The sequence below is a fragment of the Moschus berezovskii genome, chromosome 9, assembly GCF_049115385.1.
Source record: "Moschus berezovskii isolate FMDL1 chromosome 9, NW_MosBer_1.0, whole genome shotgun sequence".
Taxonomy (NCBI): domain Eukaryota; kingdom Metazoa; phylum Chordata; class Mammalia; order Artiodactyla; family Moschidae; genus Moschus; species Moschus berezovskii.
In genome coordinates, this window is record NC_142468.1 from 100,238,174 (window position 1) to 100,258,293 (window position 20,120).

General features: G+C 40.8%; 2 pseudogenes; both read right to left on the bottom strand.

Annotated features, from left to right (window-relative positions):
* Positions 1–272: 272 nt before the first annotated feature.
* Positions 273–910, bottom strand: LOC148776657 (olfactory receptor 11H6-like; annotated as a pseudogene).
* A 17,420-nt stretch (positions 911–18,330) lies between these two features.
* LOC148776658 (olfactory receptor 11H12-like) lies at positions 18,331–19,304 on the bottom strand (annotated as a pseudogene).
* Positions 19,305–20,120: the final 816 nt, after the last annotated feature.

Sequence of the window (20,120 nt, forward strand, 5' to 3'; positions counted from 1 at the left end):
TCTTATTTGTTATTTGCTTCACTGAAATGCAACCTAAAATATTCTGGGGAATATAGGAAACACTTTTCTCTCAAATTTATTAAAACCATTCACCTCTGATATGTTTATATTCCTATATGTCCTACATATATATAGATTCTAGTTCTTGAGAGGCTTTATTTGACCAAATATCACATTCCTAAACAGTTTTCTCAGGGCCTCCTTTATTTCCTTATTCTGGAGGCTGTAGATCAGGGGATTGAAAAGTGGAGTCATCACAGAATAAAATAAGGTCACAATTTTCTGAATCCCTGCTGGATTGCTTGCCATTGTGCTCACATACATCACCATGATGGAGCCATAGAACAGCCAGATGGGAACCACAAGTAGAGAAAGCCTTCTGCCGGCCTTCTGCTGAGGGGACTCTAAGCACAGCTCTGATCACCAGGGTGTAGGAGCTGATAATGAACAGGAAAGTGGAAAAAATTAGGACTGAGTTAAAGGTGGCACAGATAATCTCAGTGCCAGGAGTTGGCATGCAAGACAACTTCATAAGGGGTCCTGGGTCACATAGGAAGTGATCGATAGTATTGGGGCCACAAAAAGAAAGCTGGAAGATGAGATAAACTGGGAGGAGAAAACAGGAAAAGCCACAGACCCAGCAGCAGGCTCCCATTCTGATGCAGCGTTGCACTGTCATGACAGTGGGGTAGTGAAGCGGCCTGCAGATGGCAAGATACCTGTCAAAGGCCATGGCAAACAATATGAAGGTCTCAGTGGTGCCCATGGAGAAGAAGAAGTAGAATTGGAGGAAGCAGCCAGAGAAGGAGATGGTCTTGGTCTCAGAGAGAAAGTTGGCTAGCATATTGGGGACAGTAGAAGTGACATACCACATCTCCAGGATGGAAAAATTGGCCAGGAGGATGTACATGGGGGTGTGGAGATGGTGGTCCCACCACACTGCACAGATAATGCACAAATTTCCAGTTAGTGTCAATGCATAGATCACCGAGAAGAGTGAGAAGAGGAAGATCTGAAACTCCCAGGTACAAGGGAATCCAAGGAGAATGAATTCACTCACAGGGTCAGAGTGATTATTTGCTTCTGGGTTTTTTAATTTTTTTTTTTCTCCAGAAAACTGTAACAACAAGACATTACGATGATACAAATTATTTTACATAAGTTTTCTCATTAAAATGTTATCTGAACTTCTTTACAATTCAATAAGCAGCATCATTTTAGATTGCTTAAAGATTTCCAGCATTCTTTGCCCCAGTGTGATACTGGGAAGAAACAGGGAATTTGGAGGTCGTTTGCTTATTACAGGGCTTCCCTTGTGGCTCAATTGGTAAAGAATCTGCTTGCAATGCAGAAGACCTGGGTTCGATCCCTGGGTTGGGAAGATCCCCTGGAGAAGGGAAAGGCTACCCACTCCAGTATTCTGGCCTGGAGAATTCCATGGACTGTCTCGTCCTTGGGGTCACAAAGAGTCGGACACGATTGAGTGACTTTCACTTCACTTCACTTGCTTATTACAGGTTTATCTTCATGATTACCATGCCCATCATGGTCCATTGAACATCTGCCTCTGTGTAATGTCCTCAGCACTACATAAACCAAAATAGATAGTCCTTGCCATTCAGAGGCTTTCAACCTGGTTCAGAGACAACCATCTGGGCCAAACCTATATAAGGACACATGGCGTTTTCATTGTTGTTCAGTTGCTAAGTCGTGCACAACTCTTTGTGACCCCGTGTACTGCAGCATACCAGGCTTCCCTGTCCTTCACTATCTCTAAGTTTGCTCAAACTCATATCCATTGAGTCAGGTGGTTCTAGTGGTAAAAAACCCGGCTGCCAATGCAGGAGGTGTAATATGTCAAGAAGATCCCCTGGAAGAGGGCATGGCAACCCACTCCAGTATTCTTGCCTGGAGAATTCCCATGGAAAGAAAAGCCTGGCGGGTTATAGTCTATAGGTTCACAAAGAGTCGGACGTGACTGAAGTGACTTAGCATGCACAAACATGGAGTTTTAAATAATAATAATAGTTCATGATGTGTGTAAATGGAAGAAAACATTATAAGAATTCATAGTTGTAAATTAAGTTTATTACTGTAAATTTACTAATAATATGTATACTTTAGATCGAGTTTCTGTACTATTGGAAATTTTGGATATAGAAGTAAGGAAAATGCTTACAGCAAGCCCAACTGTGGTATCTGCATTCTCTCTGATTTTTAAAAATCTCCATGAAAAAAATTCCAAAATTTGCATTGTTAATTTCTCTCAGGGTTTAGTGACATATGCACAATTCTCAAAATAATCTTTACTTTTAACTTGGTCCTCTTTGTAATAAAAAAAAAATTCAGAAGAAGAGTAAGCTTCATGTATTTTCAGCCAAAATAAACATTAAAAAATGAACTCGGTATGCATGAAGGAGGGTCACACTGCAAACTAATATAATTCTCTTTTAACTGAAATTTAAGGTCAGGAAGCAACAGTTAGAACTGGACATGGAACAACAGACTGGTTCCAAATAGGAAAAGGAGTATGATAAGTTTGTATATTGTCACCCTGCTTATTTAACTTATATGCAGAGTACATCATGAGGAACGCGGGGCTGGAAGAAGCACAAGCTGGAATCAAGATTGCCGGGAGAAATATCAATAACCTCAGATATGCAGATGACACCACCTTTATGGCAGAAAGTGAAGGGGAACTAAAAAGCCTCTTGATGAAAGTGAAAGAGGAGAGTGAAAAAGGTGCCTTAAAACTCAACATTCAGAAAACTAAGATCATGGCATCTGGTCCCATCACTTCATGGGACATAGATGGGGAAACAGTGTCAGACTTTATTTTGGGGGGCTCCAAAATCACTGCGGATGCTGATTGCAGCCATGAAATTAAAAGACGCTTACTCCTTGGAAAGAAAGTTATGACCAACCTAGATAGCATATTAAAAAGCAGAGACATTACTTTGCCAACCAAGGTCTGTCTAGTAAAGGCTATGGTTTTTCCCGTGGTCATGTATGGATGTGAGAGTTGAACTGTGAAGAAAGCTGATCGCCAAAGAATTGATGCTTTTGAACTGTGGTGTTGGAGAAGACTCTTGAGAGTCCCTTGGACTGCAAGGAGATCCAACCAGTCCATTCGAAAGGAGATCAGTCCTGGGTGTTCATTGGAAGGACTGATGCTAAAGCTGAAGCTCCAATACTTTGGCCACCTCATGCGAAGAGTTGACTCACTGGAAAAGACCCTGATGCTGGGAGGGATTGGGGGCAGGAGGAGAAGGGGATGACAGAGAATGAGATGGCTAGATGGCATCACCGACTCGATGGACATGAGTTTGAGTGAACTCCAGGAGTTGGTGATGGACAGGGAGGCCTGGTGTGCTGTGATTCATGGGGTAGCAAAGAGTCGGACACGACTAAGTGACTGAACTGAACTGAATCTTAAGTAGAGGAAACAAGCTTCAGTGGCCAGTTGAAATTTATCATATGCTGGGAAAGTACCCTATGATGGTACTCTCAATATATATTTTGCCATATAGAACAGAAATAACTACAGTGGTATATGTCATTAAAGCACTTTTGAGTTTTGAATTACATTAATTGGAGAATTGTTCATGGACTATTCATTCTCATTATTCTCTATTTCTTTTATTCGAGACTTCTATGTTAGAGTTCCTTCTGGTTGCCTTGACCTATAAACGTTTTTTTAGGACCTAGTTCTTAATATTTTTCCTTTTGTAATTATGCTCTCTCTGTAAGCGATGTGACAGATAGCCCTTTGACATAAAAACTACTCATGTAAAATGAAGCCACATTTTCTCTACCTAACTGTGAAGTCTCTTCTGCAACCTGGATTTATCTACCCAATTTCTTACTCCATTTGCTATTGAAGGTAACCAAATCAAGAAGCTTATGACAAAACTTGATTTTTCTCACCACAAACTGGCTGATCCTTAGTTCTTTGCCATATCACCTCCATTTATTCAGTTGCTCAGGTCACAGACTTTGGCCACATCCTTACCACCTTTCTCAATATTCCACATCCAAACCATCAACAAGTCCTCTAGGCCTCCTGTTCAAAATATAGTTTTGAAAAAATCTGATCATGTCAACTAGTTGCTCTCGATCTTTCAAACATGCTTACAAGAAAGTCTAAAGCTCTTTCCACAATCTGTAAGGCCAACGAGACCTAACTCCAGACCCTCATTTCTTAGCACCTTTCCCTCCACTGACCCCACTCCAGACACACTGATACTTGCCCATGCCACGTATCAAGGTCTGGAATGTCCTTTATTCCTCTTTGCAATATTCATATGCTTTAACTTGTTCTTTTGTTCAGGTATCTGGAAAAATCAGAGACAGAGAGGCCTTTCTTAAATTTACATGTGTGAAGGCTCAATCACATCTGACTCTTTGTGACACCATGGATTGTAGCCCACCAGGCTCCTCTGTCTGTGGAATCTTCCAGGCAAGAATACTGGAGTGGATTGCCATGTCCTACTTCAGGGGATATTCCTGACCCAGGGATCAAACAGTGTCTCTTGCATCTCCTGCCTTGGTAGATTCTTTACCACCCAGAAAACCTTCCTTGATTTAGCCCATCTTTACTATTCTGTTTCCCAGTTCTGCTTTGGTTTTCTACAAAACACATATCACTATCTGGCATTGTATTTTAATACTTAGCATGTATTTTCTATCTTAATCGCTTGAATGTAAGAGGACATCATTTTGCTCACTGATGTATTCCCAGAATCTAGGATAGTGTTCAAGACATATTTTTTGTTGTTTAGTCTCTCAGTCGTGTCTGACTGTTTGCAACCCCATAGACTATAGCCCACAAGGCAAGGCATATTAGGGATGCTCATTCAACATTTGTCGTTTCAGTCAATGTCTTGCCCTAATAGTAACTAAACAGGAAAACCATTCCTTTAGACAGGGAAAATGTTTAAAAAAATGTAAAGACTGGTTTCTCCAGTTTGTTAAAAACACAAAAGCAAAGCAACACCTTTTGTATGGGGAAAAACCTCAATCTTCATAAGCAGGAGATCCATGAGAGGAGCCCACTCAGGACAATCCTATCAAAGCTACCTCACTCCATCAATCACACTGTCTTCATGTTCCTTTTATCCGCTCTGCTTTGTGCTCTGGATGTTTTCTTCTTGTTGCGAAGTGAAAATTGTGCTCTAAGGGTGTGTGTGCACGCGTGCACACAGTTTTCTTTATCTATTCTCTCAATCTGTTTCTGTATCTAATTGTCCATATTTTAAATGAATGATTTTTAAAATTCTTTTTTCTTATTTTTAAATAGGTAAGTGAACTGTTTTTGATTTCTCCTGCCTAAAATCAAAAGAGCAGCCTAAAGAAAATGTGGCTGTTCAAGTTACTTTAATAGAAAACTGCTCTTACTCCTTGATTTTTCTTCTGTATCATACTCAGGGTCAGGAAATCTGGTATATCTGACTTGAATATGTAATAAGATATAAAATAAAGTTGTCATTCACAGTTTATTCTTGGCCCATGTGGTTTTGTGATATAGATAACATATTCATTTAAGAGAGATATTATTTTGTTTAAATATGTTTACCTATATTTTATAGATGAAACTCATAAAATCTAGCATTTAATCAGACCAGTTCTAATACCAGAGGCAATGTTACATAATTGAGAATCTAACCAGTTTCCATAATGAGGAAGCTATTCTACTTTACATTTCCATATGGGGAAACTACAACATAGGGTTAGAGGAAAGTGAAAAAGGCATCACAGAGAAATGTGAGCTGCATATTCCCTGAAGATCGCGTGTGAGAATTACAGACTCTGGCGGAGAGCAGAGCTCAGGTTTCGGTTTCTCTCTCCCGGAATATGCCGCCCATCTCAGTCTCCTCGTTCTCTCATTTCAGCGGAAGAAAATGTGCAGCCAAGCCAGACAGCGGGGCTGGCATCCGAACATCTGATGGCTGCTAAACGGGGGTGAGTACTGGAGGTAACATCATCAAACATCGCAATTATCTGAAGCCCATACAGTGACCATATTGCTTAAGCAACTTGAAAAGGTGGTTCTATGCAGTTGTAAAGGGCACTGTGGTCTTTTCTGGTTTGGGAAGAACCAATTCCATTCCTGCCTCTAAAGAAGAATATGTTAGCAAACACATTCTGAATTATGGCTGATATGTTCCAGGCAGCCCACCTTGGAGGGAAGGTGATCCAGGGCACTCTGTGTATGTAGTCAGCTCTTAACCATGAGCTCCTGTTCCCCACACAGTTTTTAATAATATGCCAAGATTGTCTCTGACCATCCTGGATTACTGAACTCCTGTGGCCTCATCTGGGGATAACAATGAGAAAGTTTTGGCCAGACCTCAGAAAGTATTTCAAGTGAGGTCTAATTTGGTCCAACCTCTAGAGGAAAAGGGAAGGATGATGAAGCCTTGGTCTAAAGTGAAAAATAATTTGGCCTTAAGCCTTGGATGAGAATATTAAATATAACCAGAAGCCTCTGTACGCATTATTACAGTAATGCAGCTTTGTTTTCCCATGTTAGAGATGATACTGGGTTTAGGAAAGAAAATCTAAGAGCAAAGACTCCTATGAAGCCAAAAGATATGCAGACAGGTTAGTTGTTGCAAAGAATTAAAAACAAAACCTTCAAAGCCTTTATCTATTTATTCCTTTCTTTCCACAATTCTGTGTATGTTCCAGCCCCACATTTACTACGGTAATGTTGAGATTTCTGGATCTGTAACAACTGATCCATTCATTCTTGACTGTAAACTGTAGCTCCATTTGTTTTGTGAATTTGTCCTCTCAATCTCACTTCAGCCAGAGAAACATAAACATTTAAATCAAAGTAAAAACTCCAATGTCTGAAATTATGGCAAAATAATTTATAAAAATCTTTTCTTTCTCAACAAAGACTGACTTTACAACTGTTCTTTGAATGTTGAAATTCAAATGAACTAGGGAACTTGGGAATGTGTCATGACATTGTGATGCAAATGTGCAAAGTCACTAATTTATTTTCTTAAATATTATATTTTCCTAGTCATATAAGTCGATAGTAAAGAGGTTTTCAAGGAAAAAAGAATTAATAATGTAATGTGATATGAAATGCAAAATACAGTAATATAAACTTGGAGAAGAACTGGAAAATATCTCTGTTAATCAAGTAAGAGGTTGTAACTAACCTTTGAGACTTCAGAGTCAGAATAGCACCAGTGAAAACTAGTGTATGAACTGTCCAAATGAATAAGTGCATGATGACAGAGGGAGGCAACTGGTGTTTCACAATTTTTTTTTTAAAGAAAAATGTGACAAATAATTTGCAAGATTATTAGGGTTAAGGAATGTCTCCAAGTTTGGATGTGATCTAAACAACTTTCCTCTCTGACATTAAATAGCATATGGAAAAGAAAATATTGAAATTTCAAAAGGAAGTGCTTGGTCAAAAGAACACATGGCATCAGGGTACAGAAAGAGAGGTTGGCAGATGGGCAGGATCATTCAGATTTTAAAGATTTTTTTTTTTTTTTGGTGTGTACCATTTTTAAAGTTTAATTGAATTTGTTACAATATTGCTTTTGCTGTTGTTAATATTTTTTGGCTGCAAGGAATGTGGGATCTTAGCTCCAAGATCAGGGATTGAGCCCACAACCCCTGCGTTGGAAGGCAAAGTCTCAACCACTGGACCACCAGGGAAGTCCCAGGGAAGGATCATTTAGGAAAAGAGAAAGTCCACAGCCTTTGACAGAAAATAAGGAAAGCTCAACATTCAGAAAACTAAGATCATGGCATCTGGTTACATCACTTCATGGAAAATAGACGGGGAAACAGTGGAAACAGTGGCAGACTTTGTTTTTTTGGGCTCCAAAATCACTGCGAATGCTGATTGCAGCCATGAAATTAAAAGACGCTTACTCCTTGGAAGGAAAGTTATGACCAACCTAGACAGCATATTAAGAAGCAGAGACATTACTTTGCCAACCAAGGTCCATCTAGTCAAGGCTATGGTTTTTCCAGTGGTCATGTATGGATGTGAGAGTTGGACTGTGAAGAAAGCTGATCGCCGAAGAATTGATGCTTTTGAACTGTGGTGTTGGAGAAGACTCTTGAGAGTCCCTTGGACTGCAAGGAGATCCAACCAGTCCATTCTAAAGGAGATCAGTCCTGGGTGTTCATTGGAAGGACTGATGCTGAAGCTGAAGCTCCAATACTTTGGCCACCTCATGCGACGAGTTGACTCACTGGAAAAGACTCTGATGCTGGGAGGGATTGGGGGCAGGAGGAGAAGGGGACGACCGAGAATGAGATGGCTGGATGGCATCATCGACTCTGTGGACATGAGTTTGAGTGAACTCCGGGAGTTGGTGATGGACAGGGAGGCCTGGTGTGCTGTGATTCATAGGGTCGCAAAGAGTCGGACACGACTGAGCGACTGAATTGAACTGAACTGAAGGAAAGCAAAAAAAGTAAAGAAAGATTTTTCAGTTTGTTAATTTCTTTATTTTCATCTAGTTTTCACTACTAAATGATCAATTAAATAAATATTAAAGATGTATTATTTTGAAAAATACTTCAAAAGTACTATGATTAGCACAGGACTTTTAAAGCTGCAGTCCATGTTATAGCTATTTCTAACCCTCAGTCTTTAAAAACTAATACAAGGACAACTTAAAAAATAAATCAGCATTATGATTGCCATAATTACTAATGTGACAAGATATTTAAATGAAGGTAAAGGTTTAATCCTGTTCGATTCTATCTGTAGATATCAGAGATAGAACCCTTCATAAGTCCTGGATCTCACAGTTTAAGAAAAACAGGCAAAGATCAGTGAATTTGGAAAGGGGCTTACAAGTATCTAAAAGAAATAACACTGGAAGTATTTAGAATTTTAAATTGGAGTAAAACAAACAAAAGATCCTCAGAACAAAAGAAGGATGATTGTTTAACAGAACAATTGCATTTGTCTCATTTAATCCCCCCAATACAGAATTTAAAATAATGGTTTTTAATAGAAGTTACAGGGAGATACAGGCTTACCTGGTAGCTCAGCTAGTAAAGAATCCACCTGCAGTGCAGGAGACCCTGGTTTGATTCCTAGGTTGGGAAGATCCCCTGGAGAAAGGATAGGCTACCCACTCCAGTATTCACAGACTTCCCTGGTGGCTCAGCTGGTAAAGAATCCACCTGTAATATGGAAGACCTGGGTTAGATCCCTGGGTTGGGAAGATCCCCTGGAGGAGGGCATGGCAACCCACTCCAGTATTCTTTCCTGAAGAATCCCATGGACAGAGGAGCCTGGTGGGCTACAGGCCATGGGGTCAGAAAGAGTCGGACATGACTGAGCGACTAAGCACAGCACATAGAGAGACACATTGTAATTAAATGTGGCGAATAACTTTGAAAAGGATTCCTAGCCAGTGATGAATAAGCCGTTTCAGAAGATTGCTTTCTATCATGGATTTCACCAGATAAAGGCTGAGAAAGTGGTTAGAGCAGGTTTAAGCATCAGAAGTGGAGAAGGCAATGGCAACCCACTCCAGTGCTCTTGCCTGGAAAGTCCCATGAACTGAGGAGCCTGGTGGGCTGCAGACGATGGGGTCGTTAAGAGTCGGAAGCGACTGAGACTTCACTTTCACTTTTCACTTTCATGCATTGGAGAAGGAAATGGCAACCCACTCCAGTGCTCTTGCCTGGAGAATCCCAGGGACGGCGGAGCCTGGTGGGCTGCTGTCTATGGGGTCGCACAGAGTCAGACATGACTGAAGTGACTTAGCAGCAAGCATCAGAAGCAAATTTCTCTTACTACTGAAATTTGGTTGTATGCATTCAAGATGTATCAGAAAAAGAAAAAAGAAATCATGTGAAATGTTAAGATTAATGAGAACTTGGGCTTTTCACATTAACATTGATGAAAATGAATGGTATATTCTAATGGTCACTAGTTGACAGCAGACAACAGGGGCAAAAAGGGAATTCTGGACTGCAGCTTGGCCAGCAAAGTCCTGGAGTTATATACTGGGACTACAAATAGTCTAATCCTATTAATTGAAAAAACTGGCATTTTTTTTTTTTTTACAATGCCAATTTTTCACACACACACTGAAAAAATGTGTGTGGAACTCTTTCACTCTTTGAGCCTAAAATTGAGTGGCTCCTTGGTTTGGATAAAGTTAGTTCTGCAAGGTGGGTGTAGGGTGCTCAAGGGACTTCAGGGCTGGACAAGGAAAAAGATATGGCCTCAAGGTGGCAGTAGTACACATAATTTTGTCTGATGACACTGCTTTTACAGATTCAGTTCAGTTCAGTTCAGTCGCTCAGTCGTGTCCGACTCTGCAATGCCAGGCCTCCCTCTCCATCACCAACTCCCGGAGTTCACTCAAACTCATGTCCATCGAGTCGGTGATGCCATCCAGCCATCTCATTCTCTGTCGTCCCCTTCTCCTCCTGCCCCCAATCCCTCCCAGCATCAGAGTCTTTTCCAGTGAGTCAAGTCTTCACAGGAGGTGGCCAAAGTATTGGAGTTTCAGCTTTAGCATCAGTCCTTCCAATGAACACCTAGGACTGATCTCCTTTAGAATGGACTGGTTGAATGTCCTTGCAGTCCAAGGGACTCTCAAGATTAGCTTGCAGGAAATCCCTCAGAGCAGGAGACCTTCCAGAGGCTTATAGACTTGGGGGCCACTAACAAGGGAAGGAGAGCTAAGGAACTTCTAGGAGAAAGAAGGAGAACAGAGAGAAGGCTTACTTGTCTAAGTGATGTCAGCCTGGTGAGGGTGAGGACTCTGTGCCAAAGATTTCTGAAAGGCAGTAATTTGGAACATTTACCTGTGGCCAGCAGGTGTTGGGCACAGTTTTCTGGAATGTGCCAAGTAGGCAGGCTCTAAATGGCTGAAAACCTGCATATCTGGACCACGAATGAAACTGGGGGATGAGTAACAATTTTGTCCTGTGTGAGTCTTCAAGCTAGTAAAATACAGTTTGCTGTGAAGAAGTAAATAACCTATGGGCCAATATGTGGAAGCCATCTTTGGTTCCTTTACATGACAAATGGTCTTTGAAATAGGTTGTTTGTAATGGCTTTTCACGGTTTCCTCCATTTACCTAGATTTCAGCATTCATGCTTTCTCTAAAACTCCCATTGTGTCACCATAAAGTAGAGATTACTTAATTTAGTCTGTATTAAGTGGTTTCACTTTTGAAAGAGATTTTATTTATTTTTATTATTAGGAAGTTCAGTTCAGTCGCTTAGTCATGTCCAGCTGTTTGCGACCCCATGAATCATAGCACGCCAAGCCTCCCTGTCCATCACCAACTCCCGGAGTTCACTCAAACTCATGTCCATCGAGTCGGTGATGCCATCCAGCCATCTCATTCTCTGTCATCCCCTTCTCCTCCTGCCCCCAATCCCTCCCAGCATCAGAGTCTTTTCTAGTGAGTCAACTCGTCGCATGAGGTGGCCAAAGTATTGGAGTTTCAGCGTTAGCATCAGTCCTTCCAATAAACACCTAGGACTGATCTCCTTTAGAATGGACTGGTTGGATCTCCTTGCAGTCCAAGGGACTCTCAAGAGTCTTCTCCAGCACCACAGTTCAAAAGCATCAGTTCTTCGGTGATCAACTTTCTTCACAGTTCAACTCTCACATCCATACATGACCACTGGAAAAACCATAGCCTTGACTACACGGACCTTTGTTGGCAAAGTAATGTCTCTGCTTTTTAATATGCTATCTAGGTTGGTCGTAACTTTCCTTCCAAGGAGTGTCTTTTAATTTCATTAATACCTACTTATTTTAAGAAAAAATGAATAAAACAGAAATATATAAGAAGTTTAAATTATTCACAATTCCATTTCTGGGGCCATTTCAAATTTACATTTCTAATCTTCTCTCTTCTGGAGGTGGTTTACTCACTAAATTGTGTCTGACTCTTGTGACCCCATGGCCTGTAGCCCAGCAGGCTCTTCTGTCCATGGGATTTTCCACCCAAGAATACTGAGTGGGTTGCTATTTCCTTCTCCAGGGGATCTTTCTGACTCAGGGATTGAACCTGGGTCTCCAGCATTGCAGGGGGATTCTTTACCAACTGAGCTACCTGGGAAGTCCAATCTTCTCTCTTCTACACATTTCCTATGTTAGGTACATATACAACTTTTTCAAAATTGGATTATAGTACATGCAATTGGTAAATTTTTTAAACATTTTTAAATTAGAGTAGAATGTTGGTTTCAGGTGTACAGCAACATGAATCAATTATATATATACATATGTCCACTATTTTTTAGATTCTTCTCTCATATAGGTTAATGCAGAATATTGAGTAGAGTTCCCTGTGCTATATGCTGTGCTGTGCTCAGCTGTTTCAGTCGTGTCCAATTCTGAGGCCCCATAGACTGTAACCCACCAGGCTCCTTTGTCCATGGGATTTTCCAGGCAAGGAGACTGGAGTGGGTTGCCATGCCATCCTCCAGGATCTTCCTGACCCAGGGATCAAACCTGCATCTCCTGTGTTTCTAGCATTTCAGGCAGATTCTTTACTGCTGAACCATCAGAGAAGCCCCCCTGTGCTACATAGTAGATCTTTATTAGTTATCTTTGCATAGAGTAGTGCATATATGTTAATATTATGTTACAAGTCTTTCCCCATAAAAGTACATATCCTTCAAGCATGATTTTTAATGGGTTCATGATATTCCATTTTAATCAATGTACTTAAACTATCTTCCTCTTTGGGAACACTTATAACATCATGCAATTTTCTGGTAATCTTTTAAATTTTTCTTTCTTTAAAAAATTTTGGGGAATTGATCCTATATTTGCATATTTTTAAGATATTATCCATATTTGCCTATTTTAACTTTTTTAGGAGGTCAAGTTGTCCTAGGTTAGAGATCACTGGAAGGCAGTAGAGTGGAGCTAAGCAGCAGCCTCTAAGAGAGGCCCAAGCCTCTGAAGTGGGAGACGGAGTATTTCTGAGGTTCAGGTTGCTCAGTGCCAAAACCTGTAACTTTAGAGGCAGCTCCTCAAGTAGCATCTCCAGCTTCACTGAACTTGGGGCATAGCACATCCAGGTCTCCCAGCTCCAACACTTGCGGCCTGGGCATCGCAAATAGACGTAGACCTTCTGTACCCTCATGATCAGACCAGCAGTGCAAGTGCTCCAGGAGCGGAAGCTGTGGGAGGAATCCCTAGATGAATGGCTAGAGAAGATGAAGGGGCTGCAGCCTCTCAGAGTGAGGTGACGCAGGGTGGACGGTGTCATCTGGATGCAGCGATGTGAGATTCTCCAGGAACAGGAAGGGGTCTCTATAAACTCACTGCAAACTTCTGTCCAGTCCTCCAAGCTGAACAGTGCTATGATGCCAAGGAAAATAGGTCTCCAACATCTCAGGAGAATCCAGTTGCAGATGGCTCAGGTTCTGGGAACCCTGGAGCTGCCTAAGATCCACTCAGGAGGTTCAGTGAGGTGAGGGCAGGAAGGGAGAAGAGTCAGCCTCAGTTTAGTTCCACCCCAGGTTTAGGGTCTCTTCAGCCACCTCAGTCCCTCCAGGTTCTTGTTGGGTAAATTGGAATGATTGTTACCACTCAGCCAGAGCTCCTGGAGTTGAGGGAGAAAGGAGGGGACCCCAGAGATTGTTGTGGGACAGATCTAGCACCCTCAGGCTGAGCTGAACTGGCCCACTGGGAGCCTTCTGGGCCGTTTATTCTTTATTAGAGTGAGCCTCTGTAGCTGGGGTAGAGCACTGAGGAGCCTGGAAGGAAGTGACTGCAAGCCATTGGCATGAAGTCTGAGGTGTTTCAGGGAGCAATAGCTCAGGAAATCCCTGTCCTCTACAGTTTGAATTTGGTTCTTCCCAAGGTCAAGTATACAAAGCTGGAAGCAGTAGAAACAAGTGGTAATCGCACGTCGCTCATCCCAGTCCAAGAAAGATAGAAAGAGACAGGCGACCAGACTGGTGCCCTGAGAGACCAGATGTCAGTTACCACAGTGAAGACACCCTCCTAAGAGGAATTTAGCTTTTTCAGTAACTCGAGACTTTGGGCAAAGGAGGATTTTGTATTGAAAGAAACAGACTTTTCCACCTTCCCTTCAGTTCCCCATGAAGACAACATGCTTGGGTGATCACAAAAAGGCTGACTCTGGAAGCACTAAACTACCTTTCCTCAAGCAACACAGTTGTATGCGTCTCAGACTTCAATGAAAAGTTCAGGGGAGGCATGAGGAGAAAGGCCTGGGGATATTTGTCCAGGTAACTTGACCTTGCAAAGCCACCAGCCTCATTGTGTCACTCAACATACTCCATGCTGAGTCCTTCTGTCTCCATGGCTATTCCTTGCATCCTAGAAAGACTGTTTCTTGAGCTCACCCCTATAGTCCTCTATACGTCAAGTTGCATGCCCTTTTTTTCTTGGACTTCCCTCTCTCTTCTAGTACCTACGAGATTTCAGAGCCTGGAATAGATCTCAGACTAGGAACACACAATGACCTTGGAATAGAGATCCAAGGAATACAGAAGAGTTCTGGACTGTGGAATGCCCTTTGCCCTTAGGAAATTAGCTTTGTTGGCATCACTTAGATTGTCCACAAATGATGGTTCCTCATTTGGCCAGTTAAATGTGGCAAGTTTCACCTCAAATGTTCCCCTTGAGCTCTGCCCAGCCCCTGCCTAACTTGAGGCTTCGGGCCTCCCCTGGAGAGGTCCAGGGTCTCTATGAAGGAGAGATTCTCCATTTTTGCTTTCACCCTTGTTTGTTTTCACTACTTACTCTTCCACACTGTCCACAAAGCTTACCTGGCACTGGAACAATTTTTAACCTTTGAACAGAGGAAATGAAGATCAGGGGAGAAAGGGTTGACAGTTCTCAGGAAGGCCTTTTTCTCATCTCTTCTATTTTTGGGCCTCGTTGGATCTTTGTTATGGTGCGTGTGCTAGTTGTAGTGTGCGGGCTTCTCTCTTGCTGTGGCACCCGGGCTATAGAGAGTGCAGACTCAGTAGTTGCAGAGCACGAGCTTAGTTGCCCCGTGGCATATGGGATCTTAGTTCCCTGACCAGGGATTGAACCTGCATCCCCTGCCTTGGAAGGTGGATTCTTCACCACTGGACCACCAGGGAAGTCCCTCTTTCTCATCTTCATTTCCTCTGTGATCTTTCCTTCCTCTCATCCATAAGTGTGACACCCTTTTCAACTGAAGGTGGGAAGTGTCAGGGCAAAGAGTAGGGTGCTTTGTTGACCTCTTAACTTCTCCAACTTACAAGGTTTTCTTTCTCTTTTCCCTCCTAATAGCCTTTTCTGTTTCACGATTTCTCTTTTCCAATCTGGTTTGGGGGTTTCAGTTCTCACTGCTTTCGTGTCATACCTCCTGATGTCTGAAATAATGAGATGCTTCTTTGTTTGCAGGAGAGTCTATGTTCTTCCTTATCGTAAGTACAGCCCACTGTCTTCACCATGTCCACCTCTTTCCACTGAGTCCTTTCACTAGTCTTCATACTGAGTCCCTTTGTATTAGGAAGATTAAAGATGGGCCCATGGCTTTTCTGGAGAGAGCTTGACCTTCACACTATAGATTGGGAGTGTAGAGGAGGAAGGAAGAAGAAACAGAATGGTAGATTTCTACCTGAATGGTGTATCTCCTTACCCAGAGGATATGGGCTATTGAGATACTTCTGTGAGGAAGTCATGAAATCAGAACCAGGGTTGGGTTTCGGTAACTTAGTGTCCCAAAGAGAAGGCTCCCTTGATTCACATCATGCTTGACTTGACTGAAATTCTTTTTGGATTTTTATTTTTTGGGCCTGTTTTTGGAGTAAGAATCTCATAAATTTGAATATGGATATATTGAAATATTTCTTTTACCACTTGTATCAATAATTCTTTTTTTTTTTTTTCAAGTACTATATGAGGTGATTTTGTTTGTTGAGGGTCAGGGAAACAAAAGTTTATTTTTTCCACATACATTCATGGGTTTTTACTGCTTTACAACCTTTGCACAGTATAACATTATAATTTGTATCTGACACTTTTTCAAGGCCAAACTATCCCAAAGACAGAAAAAGACAGAGAGAGATGGAGGGAGAAAGAGCACTAGGAATAACAGTAAGACGATAGTGTTCTTTTTGTCTGTTTCTCAGTACTTAAGCTTTCAAAAGAACACAGAAAGGTGATGTTTAAAAATAATTGTGATGGTTAGTGGTTTCCTCAGAGGAAATAAAAAGAAAAAGTCAGTATATATATATTTTTACCTTTAATTTGAGTCATCATATTTATTAGCAGCCTTTAAACCCTAAAGGAGATCAATCCTGGGTGTTCATTGGAAGGACTGATGCTAAAGCTGAAACTGCAATACTTTGGTCACCTCATGCGACGAGTTGACTCACTGGAAAAGACTCTGATGCTGGGAAAGGTTGGGGGCGGGAGGAGAAGGGGACGACGGAGAATGAGATGGCTGGATGGCATCACCGACTCTGTGGACATGAGTTTGAGTGAACTCCGGGAGTTGGTGATGGACAGGGAGGACTGGCGTGCTGTGATTCATGGGGTCGCGGAGAGTTGGAGACGACTGAGCGACTGAACTGAACTGAACTGAACTGAATGAGTCCTAAATTAGGTTTTCAATGTATCTCCATGGCAAATGTTTATAAAGGTTTTATTAAGGTACTTTTTTTACGATAAAATAATGGAAATAATATTCAAGAAAAAGATTGGAAGTGGATGGAACAGGATTCTGATTCCCTGAGTATTAATTCTTAAGCAGTCATTATTACTTAGTGGTAACATATATTTTTCTCTTAATATATGTTCTGAAAATTCCTTTTTATATCCTTCACAAGTCAGCTACAAGGGACTTGGAAGAACAATTTTCCTTCTAGGAGAATAGTTACTTCACTACATAAACAATCCATGAAATATATTTGAATGGAATATTATAGTTTCTAAAAATAATTATAAAGACTTGTGATAATATGGAACAAATTTGACATTATATTAAATTACGCATAAATACAAATGAAAATACCTTTATTGCAGGGATTGAATTCTGGATGCTTTTCTTTAAAATTGTCCCTCAATGTTATTTTAACACTGTTTTAGTAACAAATAACCTTGAACTGACATTCATTTCTTTGATCTTAAGTAGTATATCCTCAAGACTGTTTCCCTCTCCAGTTTCTAGATGGAGATGTTCTGTTAACCTAAAACCCCATTACAGGATCAATCTTTTGGTGACACTTTGATGAAAATATTAGTATTCAGAATACTGCATTTCTGAATACTTTGATTGATGCTGCTATTTAGGCATTAGAGCCTGCCCTTTAAGGCTTCAGAAAGAGGTAATGTGTAAAGGAAACAGCGTATGTCTGGATGGCATTAGGCTAGCATTGACCAGTACTGTTTGACAGAATTAAACATTTTTTTTTAAATTTGTACTGGGGTATATTGCTAGTGGTAAGGAAACTGCCTGCCAATGCAGGGGATGAAAGAGATGTGGGTTTAGTTCCTGGCTTGGGAAGAACCGCTGGAGGAGGGCACTGGCAACCCACTCCAGTATTCTGGCCTGTAGAATCCCAAGGACAGAGGAACCTGGCGGGCTACAATCCATAGGGTCACAGAGTCTGACAAGACTGAAGTGAATTAACACACATGCACACACAGCTGATTAACAATGGTGTGATAGTTTTAGGTGGACAGAGAAAGGACACAGCCATATATACAGACGTATCTATTCTCCCCCAAACTCCCCTCCCATTCAGGCTGCCACATAACATTGAGCAGGGTTCCATGTGCCATACAGCGGGTCCTTGTTGGTCATCCATTTTAGATAAAGCAGTATATATAGGCGAACATATGTTCTCTACAGAAGTTTTGGATAATTGCTTTTAAGTGTTTATAATAAACTGAGAATAATAAAGTCAAATATGATAAGAACTACAGTTGGAAAATAATATATTAATGATTCCTTTTTTACTTTACAACTAGCCAACTGAACAAGCAAAATGACATAATTACAATTTTATTGATCCCAGAACTATTAACCTAAATTATCAAATAGAAGATAGGAATTTTGACCACAGGTGAGTCATATTAACTCTTCAAAAACACCTAAGTGTGGTGTACATTCCTTATTTAACATACAGCTAAATGCCAAGGAGGAACCCGACACTATCATTTATCTAAAAAATCTCAGCATTTTATGATTGTAAGTGGCCTTATAAATGTTTTATTTCACAGGTTGATATAAGTTAATATCACTAGACCCCCATTTGAAGCTTAGATAACAATATAATTCTGGTTGTTTCATGTTAGACTATACTGACCTGACAATGGATGGATCATCTAATAAGTCTTACATTATGTTGAAACTCCTGAGAAGTTTCCTCAAGGCTGCTTTATCTCCTTATTCTGGAAGCTATAGATAAAAGGATTGAAGAGTGGGGTCACCATAGCATAGAACAAAGTTGCAACTTTCTGCATCCCAGCAGAATGTCCAAGTACTGGGCTCACATACATGACCATGAGAGAGCCATAGAACAGGGATACCACAGCCAAATGAGACCCACAGGTGGAGAAGGCTTTCTGTCTCCCAGTAGCTGAAGGCATACACAACACAGCTGTTAGGACAAGAGAATAGGACCCCAGGATGAAGAGGAAGTTACCAAAGATAACTATTGAGCTTAGACTGTAGCAAAGCAATTGGGTTTTGGGGGCAGAGACACATGCTAATGCAAACAGTGGCCCTGGGTCACACACAACATGGTCAATAATGTTTGGTCCACAGAAGGGCATCCGAGAAATGAGAACAATGGGGATCAGGAACCACAGAAACCCACAGACCCAGCAGATAAGGACCAGTTTGGTACAGAGATGCCCATTCATGATATTAGGGTAGTGCAAGGGACGGCAGATAACAAGGTACCGATCAAAAGCCATGACAGCCAAAAGTAAGCATTCAGTCGTTCCCAAGGAAAAAAAGAAATAAAATTGTAGGAAACATCCAACAAAGGAGATGGTCTTTTTGCCTGAGAAAAAGTTGACCAACATCTTGGGGACTGTAGAAGAGACATACCAGATCTCTAGAAAGGAGAAATTCCCCAGGAATATGTACATGGGGATTTGGAGTCGTTGGTCACACCATCAAGCACAAATAATGGCCCCATTCCCTGTTATGGTCAGAGCATACATCGTAAGGAAGAGTGAGAAGAGGAGGCTCTGAATCTTCCACTCACAAGAAAAACCTAGGAGTACAAATTCTCTTACAAAGACAAAGCGGGAATCTGGCTCAGAGATGTTCATTGGGTCAGTAACCTGCAAGTTCAAAAGACATATATTTATCATTTAGAATTAGTTTCAAATGTGTTCTTGTTTGAGAATGAGGAGAAGATATTTCCCTAAATTCATCAGTCAGGAAGAGAATATAGTCCGCTTGTTCTTGGCTATATACTCTGAGTTCTGGGCATAGTAGGTAACTGGTGGCACAGAAACAAACTTTTGCCTGCTTCTGAATTTCTCCCTTAGTTTGATAGAACTAGAGAACTTTAAACACATTTTGTCAGCTTGTTATTTTGGGGACAGAGATGATCTGTGACAGTTTCTGTATAGCATGTAACACAAAGTAAACCCCATAAATCCATAAATGTACTAGTTTTTTTTTTTTTTTTAACTAAACCTATCTTATGGTGAAATACTCAGCAGAGAAGGTGTGACAATTTACATCTCAGTTGAATATATTCCTTATCATATCATTAAAATGTGAAAAATAAATGGATATATTTTACAGTAAGTTGGTAGTAACCATTTTAAAGGCAATAACTCTGCCTTTCTGCAACATAAAATATATAAGAGCATAATGTTACTCACCGACATTAGCTTTTGTAATGTTACAGTGATTCTCTAGAAATCAGTGGCTTTCAGTTTGCACTTAGTCTTTTACTTAAAATTTTGAAGAAAAAAAAAGCTAGGTATGGGACTATATTTTGTAGTATTTTTTTTTTCACAAGGTTTTAGGATTGATTTTACTTATAAGCTAGTTTAAAGTAAAACGTTTCCACAATTCAAGAGAAGGCAAATGCTTTCTTTTGTTGTAAGCAAATTTATTTTTACTCTATATTCTCATGGAAACGATGCCAGGTATCTGAG